The following is a 19,400-nucleotide window of genomic DNA, read 5'->3' on the forward strand; positions in this document are numbered from 1 at the left end:
TAAGTCCTTGTATGGAGATACGGATGGAAGTCTCTCTCTCTCTCTCTCTCTCTCTCTCTCTCTCTCTCTCTCTCTCTCTCTCTCTCTCTCTCGTGCGCGCGCGTGAAGATTGATCATTTTAATTTTTGAAATTTACAAAGGGTTTTTTGACCGACCAACAACTAAGCCAAACAGATAGCTAGGCAACAATCTATGAAGCCATAAGGCTACTATTGGAAGAACAAACTTATGATGGAGGCACAATTGGAGTGGAAAAGCTTATCTCCATCCATGAAGAAGCTACCCCACAAAGGACAATACCATCAAAATAATGACCCCACTTGCCACAATAACAATTTTTGGACATATGCCTAGCATGACCATGGATACTAGTAGTTGAATCAAAATATGCCAAAGACAAATCAAACACAAAAATTGAATGAGATGGGATGTTTTGTCTACAAGTTGGTAATCAATGGCATTTCACCCAAGACCCAAGAATGGATGATGGTGCACTAACATCACAAAAGACTAAACACATAAAATAAAACTCCACACCACTAGATAGAAAATAAAAAGATGAGGAGTCTCATCACATGTGGTGCAAAAGACACATTTGCTATGGATGATCTTGCAATAGTCATAACATATCAATATAAGGGGGCCAACTACTAGAGCCCCCCAAGCAAAAAGTTTACCTTGGTAGTGAATCGTTGATTTCCAAAATTAAAGCAATTCGTCACGCCAGTTAGCTTTACCATCCTTGTATGACCTTATTCCCCACCATTTTATGATAGCCTCATCCAATTTTATTGATAAATATGGTGGAAGGAGAAAACCCAAGATTTGGCCAGAATCGTTGTATCTTATATCATCCTCAAACCCAAACTTGCTATCTTGTTGAATTGGTTTTTTTTTTTCCTTTAACAAATTTTTGATTGATCAAGCAAGTTGAAAGAGATTAACACAAAAAGAATACACATCTTGTCTAGATTCGAGAGGACACCAATAAGTGAAAAGTAAGATCTCTTGCCAAGATTCAATCAGGTGTGAGAGGAAAAAAGAGTGTGGAGTTTATATTGCAGATGCTGAATTTAGAGCATGCCATCAAGGTGGTTATTGTTGAGTATTGTCACGAAAAAGCCCAACCTCCTCAATACAAGCCCTAGAAATATCTATCCAAGCATGTTACTTCACACATAACTATTGCAATAGAGCCATTTGTAAATCTATGTTATCCGACACTTAATATCTAACAAAGCTATCCCACCTATTCACTTGGGCGTAGTGACATGCTACCAAGAGAGCAAAACTTGACTTGGATAGTTTCTCTATGTTATCCGACACTTAATATCTAATAAAGCTATCCCACCTATTCACTTGGGCGTAGTGATGCTACCAAGAGAGCAAAACTTGACTTGGATAGTTTCTCTAATTCTTCCATAGCATGAATTGAACAAGCAACACCAACCCGCCCAAAGACTTCCTTGTCCAAGGGACTTTGCGATGAACATTCAAAGGCCAACCTTTTAATTTCCAATACATGAATCTACCTTGGATCCAAGAGACATCCAATCCAAAAAAGTTTTAGGAGCCACATTAAATTCATGGGATACTCAAGTGTCCAGCAATTGTACCACAAGAAATTCACACCTGTGTGTGTGTGTGTGTGTGTGTGTGTGCGTGTGTGTGTGTGTGTACGCGCACATGCACGTGCCTGCAATTACTGAAAGTAGACTTTTGGGTATTAATGTAGAGACCCCCAAGGTCAACCCAAACAATCCCCATACTGCCATTGCTTTGACCACATTTGGCTTTTGTACCTTGAGGAACATAGAAGAAGGATTGGCCATAGACACCATCTGTAACAAGCTTATCCAACAAAGAGCATTGGATCTGTCATCAAGGAAAACGCGAAAGAGCTAAGAGAACATCCCTGTTTAAGTGAGCAAGTGAGAGCTATTTCATCACATACACTCCCCAACTGAGTGCTATGGGTGCAACACCGGCACATTCGACTGTGTCAACAGCATATGTCATTTGACAGGCAAAGCTCAGAGCACAGCTCGTGACATGGAGAAAGCACCAGCTAACATAGCAACACTATATCCAACTGAATCATGACCACCTAGTGACTAGAGGCCTTAGCGCAATCAGTTTCCAACCGAGCACTCTCTCTGTCTCTCTCTGAGTATGACAATAATTTTTTATATTAGGCCATACATGGAGCTACTAACTGAAGGGCATAACTTAAAGCCTACACGCAGCACTGAGCACACCTCACCTTTGCGTGCCTCACCCCTAAAGACAGGTAAATGGGAAGCCTATCCAAAGGACCGGTGGCACATCTGAGAATGCGCATGAACCTAATCTGTTCAGTGGGTGCTGTTACAGTCTGTAGAGCCACATCCATTGCTCATACTTACCGGAATCTGAATCAAAAGGAACAGAATCATCTGATCCGGAGGGCCAGTTTCGTTTTCAACACTTTGATTAAACCAGCGAAAGTAAACGCACAACAGACTTACGCGAGGTCACTTCGAGTCGGCCTTTCGAAATGTTTCTCGTCGACGTATCCGCATCACGACGAAGCACTGTTGCAGCAGACGATACATACCTTGTATCTTTTTCGATTATCGCACAATTTGTATTTTGTAATCCATCGCTCGTCAATTTTTCCTTTTCCTTTATTGGTCCCACTATTGGACCAGACCAAGAGCCCTTTCACACGGACGGCATTTGCCCATTAGTTGGCGCAATCCGCGTCTTCGCATGGGCAGCCCATTGGTGTCATCTTGTCCATCTCAATACCGGGCCGCCCATTTGTAAGGATACCCAAAATAGATTTTGTTCACAAACTCGATATCTTGTCCATGGACATCAATCCGTTTCGTGATCGATATGCCAGTATCGATCAAGGATCTAAGATTTTATTCTCTTTCTTTGTTTTTTTTTTTTGCATGGGTTTAAGTGTAGGAATGTTAATATATATTTACGGAAACATATATGTCCAAAAACCAGCATTATTTCTAATTAATAAGATATTGATAGAACATGCAAGTAGAATTATTATTGTTGTAATTCTAATCACTATCACCTTAAGAAAAGATGACACTGCTATTGTTATTTTATATAGTTTTAACTATGAACTTGAAAGATTATGCAACAGTTATAATTCTAATTAATACGTACTTCTACTTGTTATCTATTAAAGGAAGTGATAATTAACGGTCTTTAAAGCTAAAAGCCATCAACAATGCATTAATGAGCTGACGAGTGTAGACGCAATGAAGGCCATTTGGCACCGCACATGGGTAGAGATAATGTCGCAACAAGCAGTGGGGTATATAAAGAAGAGAGCGAAGTGATCAAGGGCTACATGATCCAAGAGTTCAAGGTTTAAGTATCTAAGGGAAATTAGGATTCGAAAGTGATGCCAAGAGGCATATTCCATGGTGGATTCCATGAGACCACGGTGGATTTCATGAGGTTATTATATTTATTTGCCGGGGCTCATATACAAGGTGGATTCCTTGTGCAAGAAGTTGACGAGGACACCTGTCCTTTTCAGATGTCATGTTAATTTAATGTGCATGTGGGTGACTCCACAACGGGTGATTCCGCAAAATACATATTTAAATTAATGGACGTTTATGAGTTTAGAGTGCACTTGTATTAAATTAAGGTTAGGACAGAGTTCCAACCTATTTATTTATTTTGTAACTAAAGACTGCTAGATATTCACTATTGTTTGTTTATTTTACTTATAAGCAATTGTGAATGCTTCAATTGATGTGTAGAGCAGGCAGTGGTGGCTTTGGGTAGCACTAGGCATTAGTGTAAGTCCAAGCGTAAATTTCATAAAATTATTATTCTATTCGTAAGTTATAAGTTTAAACTTCTTTAGTAATAATTATATCATTATCTATAGTACTATATTTTATTTATTTATTAATATAGATTATTTTAGAATATGAGATTTAAGATATGCTTTTATTGAAATAAGCTTTCTTTATGGAATACTTGTTATTATATGTAAGATATGTATGCAAATATCCATGTAAAACTATAATATATAATTAAGGATGGCAAACCATGGCTTTTGCCATGGGGGAGGTTGGGCCCAATCGTACGTTTTTCTCTTGTCTTTCTCAATCTATTGAGTTATTGAAATCCTCTTATGTATTATAATGTTGTTTGTATTTAATAGTTGAGATGCTTGATTTATTGGATTTTTTCACTAAATTCTTTGTTTATGATTGAGATTTGATTCGCTAGATTTGCCACGTGTTCCTTTTCACAGCAGAAAGCAAAGGGCTCTCGTGCTCGATTGTTAGACCTTTTGCGAGTCCATTTGTCTGGCATCCTAAGTGCTCTCTATCAGTAGAGCTAGTTCTTGCATTGTCCACAGTCACAATATTTGGCTGTGGTACTGCCATTGTCTTGTATTCCATAGTTTTCTTGTATTCATGATGGTTCTCTGATCCCGCACTAGTAGCTAATCCTTGAGTACTGTATCGCTACCACTTTTCATCTCTACTGAGATAGTTGTATTGTTCTTTCATATAGTGATATATTTTGGATTGATCGTTTAAGTACACTTTGGTACCTTATTTCATTGTTGTGTGGCGTCCGTTATGTAGCCAGTCATCCCTTGAGCATCAGAAACGCTTGAAACAATAAGCAATCCCTTAGGAGGATGGTATTGGAGGGATTTATCCAAGAGAAGCCCCCCCCGCCCCCCCCCCCCCCCCCCCCCCCCCCCGAACTCTGTCTTGACAAAGATATGGTTTGTCTTCGCATTGAAAATCTGTGTCGTTGATTTGAAGATCTTTATCTTTGAGTTGAAGGTCTTCGTCGAGCACTCTGAACCTCGGACATTGAATGTAGAGTATAATGTCGATCTCCACCTATGCCAGTTTTGAGTATGACCGCATTCTTTTCTATGGCAGTAGTGCTTGGATCTGATTACACATAGCGACCACGATCATTGTTTCTCCGTATGCTAAGTTGAATGCATACGCGCTCACACAATCCGATGGCGGCTTTAGGACATGCACGCCGGTCCATGTCTAAAAAGCATCAAACGATACCGTCTCCTAAGGCTTTTTTGATCCTAAGTGATGATGTATCCCAAACACAGCAATCTTCTCCACAATTCTAAAAGCATTGTTTGCATTCCACTCCTTTGATTGATAGTGACTTTGACTTTTCCCTAATTGCTCCTACTATTCCATTCAACCTAACAAGTCATTTCTTGGCTTCACTCAATCCAGTTGGTGTCCCCTCAATAGCCCCAACCCTACCCTCACTTCACATTCCAATGGCTCAACCATGCAATATCTCATTTCCAAAGTTCTCTGAACTTTCTAATGAATATCCAAATACATTTTTCCACCAATTTGATGTGACATGCAGCACTGCACAATCAACTTCTCTAGCCAATTCAATGAGCCTCATAAGGTCATCGTATTCGAATCATCGATGCTGAAAAAGGCTGCAACCTAGGTAGCGAGAGAACCTGACTAGCCAACATGGAACAATGCACTCACCGCTTTCCGTATTTGGTTCCAACTAGACTAAAACACTTGAAAGACTCAGCCCCCCTAAGTAAGGAGATTGATTTGTCCATGCATATACCACCAAGTTCACTATTATTAATAGTTGAATTGATCCCAATGCTTAACCAAAAGATAAAATATTAAATACATACTATGTTCAAGGTTTGAATAAACCTATTCAAAAAGTATTTACTTTTAATGATTTATCTGATAATAGCATCGATCCATATTATAAGAAAGCTCTTAGGTTAGAGCAGTTTCTGTCAAAAGAAAAGTCAAAAAAATGAAAGAAATCAAATAAGTTCACTTCAAAGCATCAAAATGATGACAGTAGTGATTCCACTTTTGATTCTGACATAGAACCAGAATTCAACAGTGAAGAATCTGACTCTAAAGAGGAGGAAGAGAAAAAGACAATAAGAGTAAGAAGAAGGACAAAGGTAAGAAAACATTGGAAAGCACCAAGAAGAATGAGGTCAAAAACCTTAGTGCACACAGTGCAATCATTAGGGTGAATATGGACTCAAAAAGAGCCCTTTAGCTTAAGAATTAATGACTCTCATAATGACAAGAGATTTGAGGTGGACCAATGGAAGAGGGTGTGGTATGCACAGTTTATCCACTCCCTTTCCCCCCTTGTTTGTACCACTTATAGGCATGTCCCCCTATGTCCCCTTTTATCTTCCCCCTACTTTCACCACCCCATATCAAGTGGGTCCCACTAGGCATCCAAAAAGGCTAGCCACATATCACCCAATCTGTCTCTTTCTTCTGAGCATAGCCATAGCCACACATCCCCCATATTCACCCAACCATAGCCACCCAACACCCAACTTCTTCTCTTTCTTCCAGGGTAGTTTTATTTCTTCCATTCCACAAAATTTATCATCTTTCTATGCTCACACATCTATAGCCACATAGCCTTCCTCACTTTCATTACCATTTCAATGGCATCTACATGTCAACAAAGGCAATCCTGTAATTTCATATCTACTATCTATGTACATAATACAAAGGATGAACATGGCATATGGAAAGGAACATTGTTTAAGAAGGATTCATGGGTCTATATGGAACCTTCAATAAAGGGGCTCATTGAGTTCATCGTCATGGTGTACTACAAAATCATTGGAAGAGCATAGTGCTTTGATTTTGAGAGGCTCGAGATGGTGTTCTTATTGCATCAATTCAACATATGTATGATGTGAAGGACTTGAAGCTACCTCCTGGGACTACTTGACAAAATTTTCCCTCAAATTGTAAGTCATTGCTTTTATATTCTTAACTTTTGATATGTTTTTCAGGTTTTTACTTCTTCTCTCCTATTAGACATTTTCCCTTCAAATTCTATTGACTAGCCTTTAGGAAGCTTGTTTGGGATATACAAAGCTCTACATGTGGATGTAGGTGAGACAATGATGATTGGAAAGTCAACATAATATATTTTGGATCACAAGGTTTTTTTCTATAACTTCATGTTTATAGTGCCTACATCAGTTGATTCATATGGCTCTCTTGAAATACTTCTCCATCTCTCAATTCTTTGGAATGACCCATTTCACATGAGTGGACACTTTAGACATAAAAAATGAAGATCATACATGACATTCATAGATCATTGAGATTTGAGAAAGCTTCAAGATCAATGGGTCTTTCCTGGTTTGTTGTACTAATTCATGTTTTTGCATATATCTTCAAAAGCACTAATACACATCAATGTCCCTCCATGTTTATTTGTAAGGACATAACTAAGGACTTTCTTAATTCCAATTTTGAAGATGGATGGAATGAGGTGGATGGGGGCACAAAGGTGATATCTTTTTGCATAGAGTAATAGTCTCTAGTATTACATTTTGTTACTTGATTGCACGTTCATAATTGTACATGCACTTCTATTATCAACATTGGATGAAGAAAGAAGGCCAATGGATTCCCTTGGAGTCCACTAAAGACATGGGACAAGCATTTGATATTCAAATTCATATGCTAGGTGGAATTATCAAGTCAATCATTATGAGTGTTGGAGTCTCCTAAATCTATGGGAGCATCTTGTTTTGATGGGAAGCATTCATTCGGATAGCTTCAACTTCTATATTGGTGGTAGAAGGGTGAGCTTGTTTGATATTTGATTTAAAAAAAAATTAGTTGGGACATAGTAGTTCACATCTTATTTGGTTTTTTTAATTTCAGATGGGCAAAAGAATGGATAAGAGTTATGTGTTATCGAGTGCTTTGCAACAAGTCAAAATTTATGTACAACATGATGCATTAGAAATCAACGGTGAATAGATCATGGGATTTTATTTTTTAATGTTTTATGCATATTTTAAATTCTCTAATATGCTATATTTTTGATAATTTTATGATTTTTAAACATTTCAAAATTGTATTAAAAGAATTTAATAGATTTTTTAAAAACCATTTTCTTGGTCTCATTTTCATTTTCCAACTTTCCAACCACTTCTCCTCTCCCAAGCACCCTTGCAATTGCCTCCTTCACCCTTCTTCCATGATGGATCATACTCCTAATAACTTCATGCAATCCCTTCAGGACACAAAATTTGCAGGGAGATAAAATTTTTACAATATCTTTTGTCCCAATATCAAGTGCTATGATATGGTATTGTGGCATGGTCCAAGCCTACAATACTCTATCAAGTACACGAACACATACTTACAAGAATATACCGTCAGGTTCTAGGATTCCAATGAGGAATAGGTGCCATGCAATATCTTGAAGTACATCAATGGCATAGAGGATCTAACGTAACAAACATTTGAATTTTTCCATTTTGAAAATGACTAAGTCATTTTTGTGCAAATCTCACCCCTACCTACTTCAAGCACCTCACTCTTTGGCAAGCTATGGAATACAACTTTGATCAGCATGGCATTGAGTACCTCTAATAGATTGCCACTTTCATTTTGTTACTCAATGAAGGTGAGGACCCACCTATAGTCATAGTGAATGCTAAAGAGCATATGGGAGGCTTAATAAAGGATGTCCTTGATCTAAAGTCTTCATCAATGGTCAATGCTAGAGAGGAAGGAAAGGCTGTAGAAGTTGCTGTGGATAATATCTTAGGAGGTGGCTCAGCTGAGTAGGAGGCTACACTCTCTACTATTGATACAAACTGTTGCATTAATAACATGAGCGAAGTCTTCATCGATTGACAAAGAATTCGTGTTTCTCCATGATGTGAAGAAATTTTTTGAAGTGAGGGAGGATAAGGTGTTGTCAATGTTGGCAATCGCCAATGACTTCCCTCTCGTGTTTGATGGTTTACCTATATAGAGTATAGCAACCTAAAGCTAAAAGACATCGATGTCACACTCATTGTATATTCTATATACTCACTCCCTAACATTATTTGCTAGCTCTTGGAGATGCCATAGACTTAGGAAAGCATACCACGGTTGGCACCCAAGAGTTTGAGGCAGTGCAAGCTATCTTGGTGGTGGTAGGACAAATGCTCTTAAAAGAGCAGCAAACCCCCCCAATCAAGGAGTCCAAGTCACGTGTGGACTTGGCCAAACCCTCGGAGGTTGTTGTTGAGTAGAGAGTAAGTGTATCAGTAGTTTGTCTTCTTGATACTTTATTGTACTATGTATACTATTTTGAGCTAACATCATGTCAATGTAGGACATCCTTGACATTGATGACTTTTTAAGTCATAAGAAGGTGTCGGGACCTAAAATGGGCCTGACACTAGCTCTAAGGCTCTAGCTAGGCATCTATGCTCAACCAAAATATCCCACGGCCTCGTAGCCAAGAGCGTCCACTAGAGGCTACACATTGATCTAACCAAATAAGCCACACATATATATTCCAACGGATAATCCTTCCCAAATCCTCACATAGAGTCTCTACACTGTTGTTGTACACCACATAAAATAGACACAAAGAGCACCCCTGGGCTAATTCCCGTGGCTCACTTCGGCTCTCTTATATCTCGAGGATGTGGCCTCGAGATGCACCGTTCAAACATAAAGCACATACAATACACAATCCTCTCTTTTAATCAATCATTCAAGGAGATAGAATATGATCGTCACTGCACACTCCTCAAAGAAAGTGATCACTAGCCCTACAGCTTGGGATACCTCACCCTTAGTGTGGGTCAATGTTTATGAAGACAATTGCCATGCATCTAGGATGATACCATGTATTGAATGCAATGCAATTGTACATGATTCATAGTGCTCAACCATTTTTATTCATTTAATATAGCATTGTGACATTGTGAAACTATTTCTTTTCATGCCTTCTTTGTAAATGTAATTGATGTGTTGCATAGGGTCAGCATTGAGCATGCTCCTACTACTGAACCCTTTAATTCTCAAAACACATGTATCCTATATGCAAAATGCATCATAAAAAAATCAGATTTAGCATGTAATCAACACTTATTTTCGCCTCCTCTCCCTACCATTTAGGGTTGTGCATTTGGTGGTAGGTTTAGAAAGTGGTTTGATGTATTTTTCTTCATAAAGAGTGATAAATACTCACTTTAATATAAAGATAGGAAAAAATTGAGGCTAAACATCATGCTTTAGCCTCACTATATATCCATGGACATATATATTATCTTTTCCTATTTTTAAAGTGTAAATTTTTTTCTCTACTTTTTCTTATTTATTTATTAATAAATACTGATATTTCTTGATGTTTTCATGTGACCTAATTAAACTTTTTGATAATTATTTTCATCCCTCATTTCATCCCATGTGAACACCATTAATGCATAAAAACTCCCAAAATCCATGATTTACCCTAAAACTGCAGTTTTGCGGGTTTTGCATGTTTATGGAAAAATCAATAGACGAGCGATTCTTGTTGATTTTCTTAATGTTTCTCATAAAACATATCATTAAAAATAAAAATCAATCATTTTCAACCATTTGCAATCGAGATCTATCATAAAACAATGAAATTTATCACTTATAAAACCACTCTTTATCTCACATGCATCTTGTATTTGGAAGGCTGATGATGGTCACCAGTAGCCACTAATGCTCCTCCAAACTTCAGTCTATGCTCCATCGTGTCTTAGCATCATCTTTCTATCAGAATCTCTCAAATCAACCCACCTCCTTCTCTCATAGATTAAGACATGAAAAAAGGCACTAAGAGGGGGGAGAGAGAGAGGAGAGAGAAATACTGAATTTTGATCTTCTCATTCAAGCAGCCATTTCACACACAGAAAGTGGTGATTGGAAGCGAAAAAATCAAAGAATCCATGGCATTGATTAGTTTGATGACTTCTTCTTAGCCCCAAATCCCCCCTCTCCCACAAATCAACATGAAGGAGGGGGCGTCGTTTTATTACAGTCGCAAACCCCCTCCCCCCCAATTAATGAGTTAAAAAAAAAAATCCCCCCTCTCAAACCCCAAGCCCAAACCACTTTAAATTTGGTCCAATTTTTTACCTTCTAGGTGCTTGGTTCCAGTTTCTTCCCTATCCAGTGATGACCAATTCATGATCCAAAGAATCATGCGTATCCAGCTTGAGGTCCTGAATAGCCCAGAAGTTGCCTTACTTTGGTCCTGGTAGTCAGAAAAATTATGAAAAATATGCAACCAATGCAGAGGTCAAATTTTGCATTTCACAGTTAGTTAAAATTATCGGATCCGTGTCTTCCACCTCCATCAGCCTTTAAATTCTGCTTTAAACTTGCATCATTCCGCTCTTTCCTAGCATATCCTGGGCATTTAAATTTTTATCTCATTGGCAACCATAAGATAGGGTAGCTCAGCTTGTCGAATCCATGACCTGATCTGCACAAACAACAACCATAAAAACCATCAAGCTGCCACAAAATGAAATACACAACAAGGCACATGCATAGCTCTCACCACCCTACCCCCTAATAAGATCAAGGCATAAAAACACAAGGAATAGATCCATCATAATCTAATAATAATCCAAAACGAGTCCAAAACCAATTGCTCCAACATAGACAGAGGCTAAAAAGAACCATCAAAGAAGTCATCCTCGATGGTGGCCCAAACTACTTACCTAACTTAGGACAACTGGACCAAGAACTCCTACTAGGCAAGGACTCTTATAGCCTAATTATCGTATATGCTTATTCTATGATATTTTTCCTTCAAGTTTCCATACTGGGTGCGTAAAAAGGAGGGAGTTAAGCATAGTGACCTAAGGAGAATAGGGCATTGGTCTCAGGCCATCTTGACAACTCGGTACCCAAAAACCTACCAAAGCGCTCACAAGGTGACACTTAAATCTTTGTTTCTTTCGCTCACTTTTATTTTCGCTCCAACCTTCATTGGTATTTTTCCAGCTAGATGTCACCCCTAGAAAGACAAGGCATTGACTCATCCTTAGGAACCTACTAGGCCCTTGCAAGGCAATGATCGATTGCTCTTAAAAATTTTCTTATTTTCCCTTTCTATTTGAGGGGTTAGAACCCCTTTTTACACACCTCTGTATCTTATAGTCTTCGAATATATTCAAACTTTTCTCTTTTTTTAAATTTTGGCAGGCTTCTCTAACTACCTCACTACTAATAATAGCTCCTAAAAATAGCTACATAGCAAGCTAGCAGAATAGGGTTACTAGGACTACCTTCTAAAACAATTCTTAGAATGCTTGACAATGTCATGATAGGAGGCAGGCAACTACTCAGACCTCCCTTAGACACACCTATCCTTACTCTGGGACTTCATGCCTTGATTGCCAGTTCCCAACAAAAGAAAAATCCGCCACAAGTACATAAACACATATAGCACATAGAGAAAGCACTCGTAGGAAAAGAAGGAGTGACGTGGAAGAATTCTATTCAGGTGTCCTAGGGTTTTACCCCCCTTTCAGAGCCAACAAAACCATCAGATTTGCAGTCCGAGCATCAAATTGCATCTTGGAAGATTTAGATTACTGATTTTGTCAAGATCCCTCCATAAAGAGCTCTTTTTCTTAGCCACAACCCTTCTTCGCTAATTTAGTTATACATAAGAGGCATGGGGAGTCCTTGAGAGCAGTCCGAGCAAAGGTGATCAACCGCCACCTGACTCATAATCCATACTAACCAGCGGTGGCAAAAATAGGACGTGTTAGCAAGAAATTCCCAAAGTAGCTCTAAACTAATATTAGGAGGCAATTGTAAGAATGCCTCCTAATATTAGTTTAGATGATTCCTGCTCATCTGGATGATATTGCTGCAGAGCAGGGAAGAGAATCTGCTATTCAGCCCAATGGAGCACCATCAGGACAGTCTTCATGTACTTTGACCAATGGAGCAAAAGTGCTTGAAGAAACCAAAAAGACTAGCTCATTGTAGCTTGTCATTATGTATAGTTGCTCATATTTAAAAAAATTCCTCTCTCTCTCTCTCTCTCTCATATTCATGATCTTTATCTTACCCTCATGGCAAGCCATTGGGTTATCAACCTGTAGACCTGACTTCAAATCTTGCTTTTGTATTCCTATTACTAGATAACCGCATGGATGTAGGAATTGAACCCAAGACCTGTGGTCAACCTTCGTTTAACCTACCATGGAGCTACACCGATTTGGTCTCTTTTTTTCGTAGTGTGTAATTGATTAGTTGCAAAAACAAAGGAGATTGTTTGCACCTTCATAATGAACATGTAGCCCCTCGTAATGAAGTAGAATGAGGCAGAACTGAAAATGAACTGAAGAAACAGCCAAAACTTGTAACAGATTAGCATGGCCCTTGGTTAAGAGATCAGCAGTGATAAATGATGACACTCACCAAAGTAGCATGCCTCTGAAGTGATGAATATGTCCCTTCTGTCCAGTTCTGGCCTGAAAAATAAAGACATTCCTCATTGTATCTATCCTTTGCATGTTCAATATGAGACATGCCATGTCATCAGCACTGGCACATCATCCATCAATCAAAGAGCACAGCAAATCTGAGAGTTGCACTTTGCAAAGAACAGTACCCACATCCACCTGGGTACCATTCCGACCTTAGCTCAGCACATATGAGCTCTCATCGCTCACCATCGAAGACAAGTACCTCCTTGACTCCCTGTCTTGGATCACCCCATGAGAAATATCTCTGCCTTGGCCCTTGAGGAGAGTACGATACTTCTTCTGATTTCTATCATCATACTGGCATCCTACGAGTTAGCTACATGATTAGTGACATATCAATTTGTGCATGGTAGTAGTCTACAGTTGCAGCGCTTATGATTGTAAGCATAAGCATATCAAGTTGTTGTCTTCACTTTCATTATTCTTGAGTCCAGACAACATGGTCAAATGTACACATTACTTTGTCTCATGGGTGATTTGGGCCTTTTAGAGACCCTGGCCCCCCAGAACAAAAAAGGCAGCAAAAGAAAATTGAAGATGCGAGCATCCATTGAGTACAACAACCAATACCACAAAAAGATTTTTTTGTAAAAGAAGTCATATCACAGATTGAAGAAAGACAATAGCAAGGATGGGTTACCAAAGAAATCCAACTAAGCAGCTTGGATGAAGGATGGGATGAGGTTGAAGTCTTGGAGAATGAAGAGATAGACAATACATTTTTTTTCTAGAACATGAAATCGTGCAAAGAAAGGTGTAGGGCCATTCCCTTTATTGACATTGGAGATCCTTCAATCATGGTCAAAGGAAAGCATCTAGTTTTACAATACACAACAATGCAAGAAAACATCAAGGTTAGGAAGCAAACCGGATCTCTTCAAGGAACTAAGACATGGATGGCAGATGAACTCACACATGCAACACAACCAGCTCAAGAACAAGAATTGGGTAAAGCACAGGAAGCACAACAACAAGGAAAGTGGGAGGTCGACTGACAAGGTAGAGTCATCATTGCAAAGTTCCGGACACCAAAAGTAGAAAGGAAGTGATCATCTAAGAGTGTCTAGGTGGATCACGTGATTTTATATAGTATACCCCTACCCTATGATCATAGCATAATATTTGTAAGTCTTTAGATTGATTATGTCATTTGGCACCCAAAACGGAATGTACAAATGATTACTAATACATCTGATCTTGTCCTTTAGGTCAGCTATGGCCTCCATAGGACATTATAACTCTTTCTCTCTCTCTCACAAACAATTTTTGATACACTATAAAAGAAGCAAGCAATGTACCAACATGTAGGTCCCATATAAGTGACGTCATTAAACTTCAAGCCCTCTAGTATCCTTGAATATCCCAAGCAACCGTAGTTAAAGTTTCTCTTTTTCAATCACCCTCGCCGCTCCTGGAAAAGAATGTTACCAAAGTTGTAATCATTGAATCCTTATCACATGCAAAAAAAAAAAAGTTCGATGCAAAATAATATATGAAGGTACTTCTTATCAATAATATATGCCTTTATTAATCCCCACCCGCATAAAAACTAAGAGAGGACCTCATTCTGCTTCTAAAGACCCTCCTAGCTTGCATCTAAAGATTCAATCTTTGGGCTTCAATTTTTTGTTCTTAATGACCTACCATATTGTGCATAGACAGGACCATATGTTATGATCTATTGGCCCCAACTTGAAGTATGCAATTCGTATAGAAGACACAATGACCATGAATAATCTTCCTTTCACTCAATTGATTACAAGTTAATAGTCTATACAGCTTTGAGTCCAACATTTAGCAATATGGTCTTTCGCCAACATGCTTGACATTTGAATTTCCAAATCTCTTTTTTCCGTAAAATTGAGCTCAAATCACACACACACACACACACACACACATTGTGTCTATACTTTGCACATTCATAGAAGATCTTATATAGGTCTACTGATTGAAGACATAATGGATCACACACACACACACACACACACACACACACACACACACACACACACACACACACACACACACACACACACACACACACACACACAGAGTGTATTTTTTGCACATTCAATATAAGTTCTTATATAGAGCTATTGATTGAAGATATAATGGATCATCCCTTAGGCTTAATACAACCTCTTTGCCCACCAATTTATCTATATTTTTTTCATATTCAATATAAGTCCTTGTATGGAGATACGGATGGAAGACTCTCTCTCTCTCTCTCTCTCTCTCTCTCTCTCTCTCTCTCTCTCTCTCTCTCTCTCTCTCTCTCTCTCTCTCTCTCTCTCTCGTGAAGATTGATCATTTTAATTTTTGAAATTTACAAAGGGTTTTTTTGACCCACCAACAACTAAGCCAAACAGATAGCTAGGAAACAATCTATGAAGCCATAAGGCTACTATTGGAAGAACAAACTTATGATGGAGGCACAATTGGAGTGGAAAAGCTTATCTCCATCCATGAAGAAGCTACCCCACAAAGGACAATACCAGCAAAACAATGACCCCACTTGCCACAATAACAATTTTTGGACATATGCCTAGCATGACCATGGATACTAGTAGTTGAATCAAAATATGCCAAAGACAAATCAAACACAAAAATTGAATGAGATGGGATGTTTTGTCTACAAGTTGGTAATCAATGGCATTTCACCCAAGACCCAAGAATGGATGATGGTGCACTAACATCACAAAAGACTAAACACATAAAATAAAACTCCACACCACTAGATAGAAAATAAAAAGATGAGGAGTCTCATCACATGTGGTGCAAAAAACACATTTGCTATGGATGATCTTGCAATAGTCATAACATATCAATATAAGGAGGCCAACTACTAGAGCCCCCCAAGCAAAAAGTTTACCTTGGTAGTGAATCTTTGATTTCCAAAATTAAAGCAATTCGTCACGCCAGTTAGCTTTACTATCCTTGTATGACCTTATTGCCCACCATTTTATGATAGCCTCATCCAATTTTATTGATAAATATGGTGGAAGGAGAAAACCCAAGATTTGGGCAGAATCGTTGTATCTTATATCATCCTCAAACCCAAACTTGCTATCTTGTTGAATTGGTTTTTTTTTTTCCTTTAACAAATTTTTGATCGATCAAGCAAGTTGAAAGAGATTAACACAAAAAGAATACACACATCTTGTCTAGATTCGAGAGGACACCAATAAGTGAAAAGTAAGATCTCTTGCCAAGATTCAATCAGGTGTGAGAGGAAAAAAGAGTGTGGAGTTTATATTGCAGATGCTGAATTTAGAACATGCCATCAAGGTGGTTATTGTTGAGTATTGTCACGAAAAAGCCCAACCTCCTCAATACAAGCCCTGGAAATATCTATCCAAGCATGTTACTTCACACATAACTATTGCAATAGAGCCATTTGTAAATCTATGTTATGCGACACTTAATATCTAACAAAGCTATCCCACCTATTTCATCAAGATGCGCAAGAGAAATAAATCTTTCTTGCAATGCTTCTGCCTCACCTAATGAATGATAGAGAGCAAATCACACAGTGGGCATCTCTATTTCCAATGGTAAGACATGCTCTTCCCCATATACTAGCTTGAATGGGGTGTGGCATGCAACTCTCTTAAATGTCGTATTGTAAGCCTAAATTGCCACATACAATTTCTTATCCCAATCTTGCTTACTTTCAGATACTATTTTGGATAAGATCCCTATACAAGTTGTCTATTCATACTCTCAACTTGACCATTTGCTTGCGGATTATATGGGGTAGTTTTATTGTGTCTAATCTTCAAAGCTTCTGTTAAGGCTACTATAACCTTATTCAAAAAGTGTGCTCCTCAGTCAAACAAACACTAACTCCTTAGGTGGACCAAAAGGGCAAACAATTTGCTCCATAATAAAACTGGCAATCTCCTTAGCGTTATCCTTCATCATTGCTCGAGCTTTAAACCACTTTGAAAAGTAGTCAGTCTCGCTACAATTATATAACGCTTCCGCGTAGTTGATGAAGGGTGTATTGGTCCAACAAATTGATACCCCATTTTTTGAAGGGTAATGTAACTAAAATAGGATTCAACAACCACTTATAATTATCCTTGGCATCATGTCTTTGACAAACATCATAGTGCTTTGAAAGCATCATGGAAAATCAATGGCAACCAATATCCAGCATGTAGAGCTTTCTAGGCAGTAAGCCATCTAGCAGAAATGTCCCCCATATGCTGAATCATGGCATTCCTCAAGAATAAGTAGTACCTCATCAGGTACAACACATCGATGATAAATCTCATCCACACCTTTCCGATACAAGACATTCACTATAATCGAAAAGTGTAGTACTTGCGCTACTTAATCTTTCTCTTCTTAGACTTTGATAGAGTAGCCCCAACCTCTCTTGTAGATAGATAATGCATTGTAGTTGCATACTAGGAAGGGATGTAAGCTGTATCAATTTTGAATAAACCTTCGATGTCACTTCCTTCAGCTAGAATTCCCTTTGGCTCCTCGAAATCCACTAGACATTTCACAATTCCCTACAGCTTTAGTGGCTTACTCCTAATCTCATAATCGAACTCATGCAAAGTGATTAACCACTTTGCTAAACGGTCACAGGCGGCTGCAACTTATTCACATCAATAGTCTAAGTCTATCCACCTCCTTCGTAAAAAATACCACCTTCTCATAGAGAATATAGTGCCTAAATTTCTTTATTGCAAAAACCATTCCAAGGCACAAAATCTCCATATAAGTGCAATTAACTTCAAATATCCCTAATTTACGGCTGCCAAAGGTAATTGGATGATACCATTTCTCTTCCCAAATTTGGGCTAAATAGTAACTAATACAATGTATTATTGTTACTGAAAATATATAGAAGGTCTCACCTCTTTTGGGTGCTTTTAGGATTGGCACTTTTGCTAGTTCATGCTGCACATCCTCAAAAGATACATGGCATGCTTCACTCCAATTAAACAAATAGATAAATGATAACAAGTTCGTTCAATGGCAATGTTCTTTCTGTCGATGCATATTGATAAATCTTCAATAATATCCCATTGATGTGGTAGAAAGTTGTGTATCTCTTTTGGAGTGTGTGGTGGGCTCATAGCAACTATGACCTTTATTTTTCAAGGTCAATCATCGTGATCCTTGTTGGAAAAATTACATGGCCCAGTAGCAGCCCATAGGGCACACAAAGACGCACTTTCATGGATTAAGAGCAATGCAGAACTATTTGCAGCACTTAAAACATTTCCTTAAAATGACCAATTGTTTATCCCTTATGGTGGCTGCCCCTAGATCATCGATGACAACTTTTAACTCCTCTGGGGAGATGTCACCAAAAATCTCTTTTTGGATTATGGAGGTATCTTTTTGGATTTCTAACCCTAACCTCTCCATCAATTCTGAACTCATAATGTTGACGGAGGATCCCATGTCCACAATAGCATGATCCACTAATATGCCATCAACATATGCTGCTACCTTAGACAATGTGTTTCAACATGCTCAAACTAGTCATCTACTACATGCGCTATGGCGAAGGACTCAATGATATACCCAATGCCCAGAATCTTCTTAAACTCTTTACACACTCCTAGGGATAACGTAATCAACTGTAGAAGATTACATCTGGCTTAACCTTGCAAAGAGAACTTGATAAATTGAATTCATGATAGTTAGTAATAGCTCTCTTCTCCTACCATACCACTCTCTCCTTTGGTCTTTGAATAAGCTTTAGTGTTTCTTTCTTGGCTTTTGCCTTCTTCTTTGGCAATTCCTTATCCTTCTTGGGGTCAGCTTTGCTATCAACAACTTTTAGAGGTCCACCTTCCATATAAGGGTTAAGGATTTGTGTCCCCTTATCATCTTGCTTATAGGATTTCCCTTGAAAGGTTTTACCTTGTCTTTGTCATGGTTTTTACTCTTTTGACCTCTTTTAATGACCCGTAGATTAGAAGCTTCAGTGCCATTAACACGTATAGCTTCAATAAGGCTGACTCCACTACCACCAAGCAGCTCCTCTACAATAGCCTTTCCTCTTTGTAGGACTTGTTTTGGTTCC

This window comes from Lygodium microphyllum, chromosome 5, assembly GCF_053477565.2.
Source record: "Lygodium microphyllum isolate KBCC chromosome 5, Lygodium_microphyllum_v1.1.10, whole genome shotgun sequence".
NCBI classification, from domain to species: domain Eukaryota; kingdom Viridiplantae; phylum Streptophyta; class Polypodiopsida; order Schizaeales; family Lygodiaceae; genus Lygodium; species Lygodium microphyllum.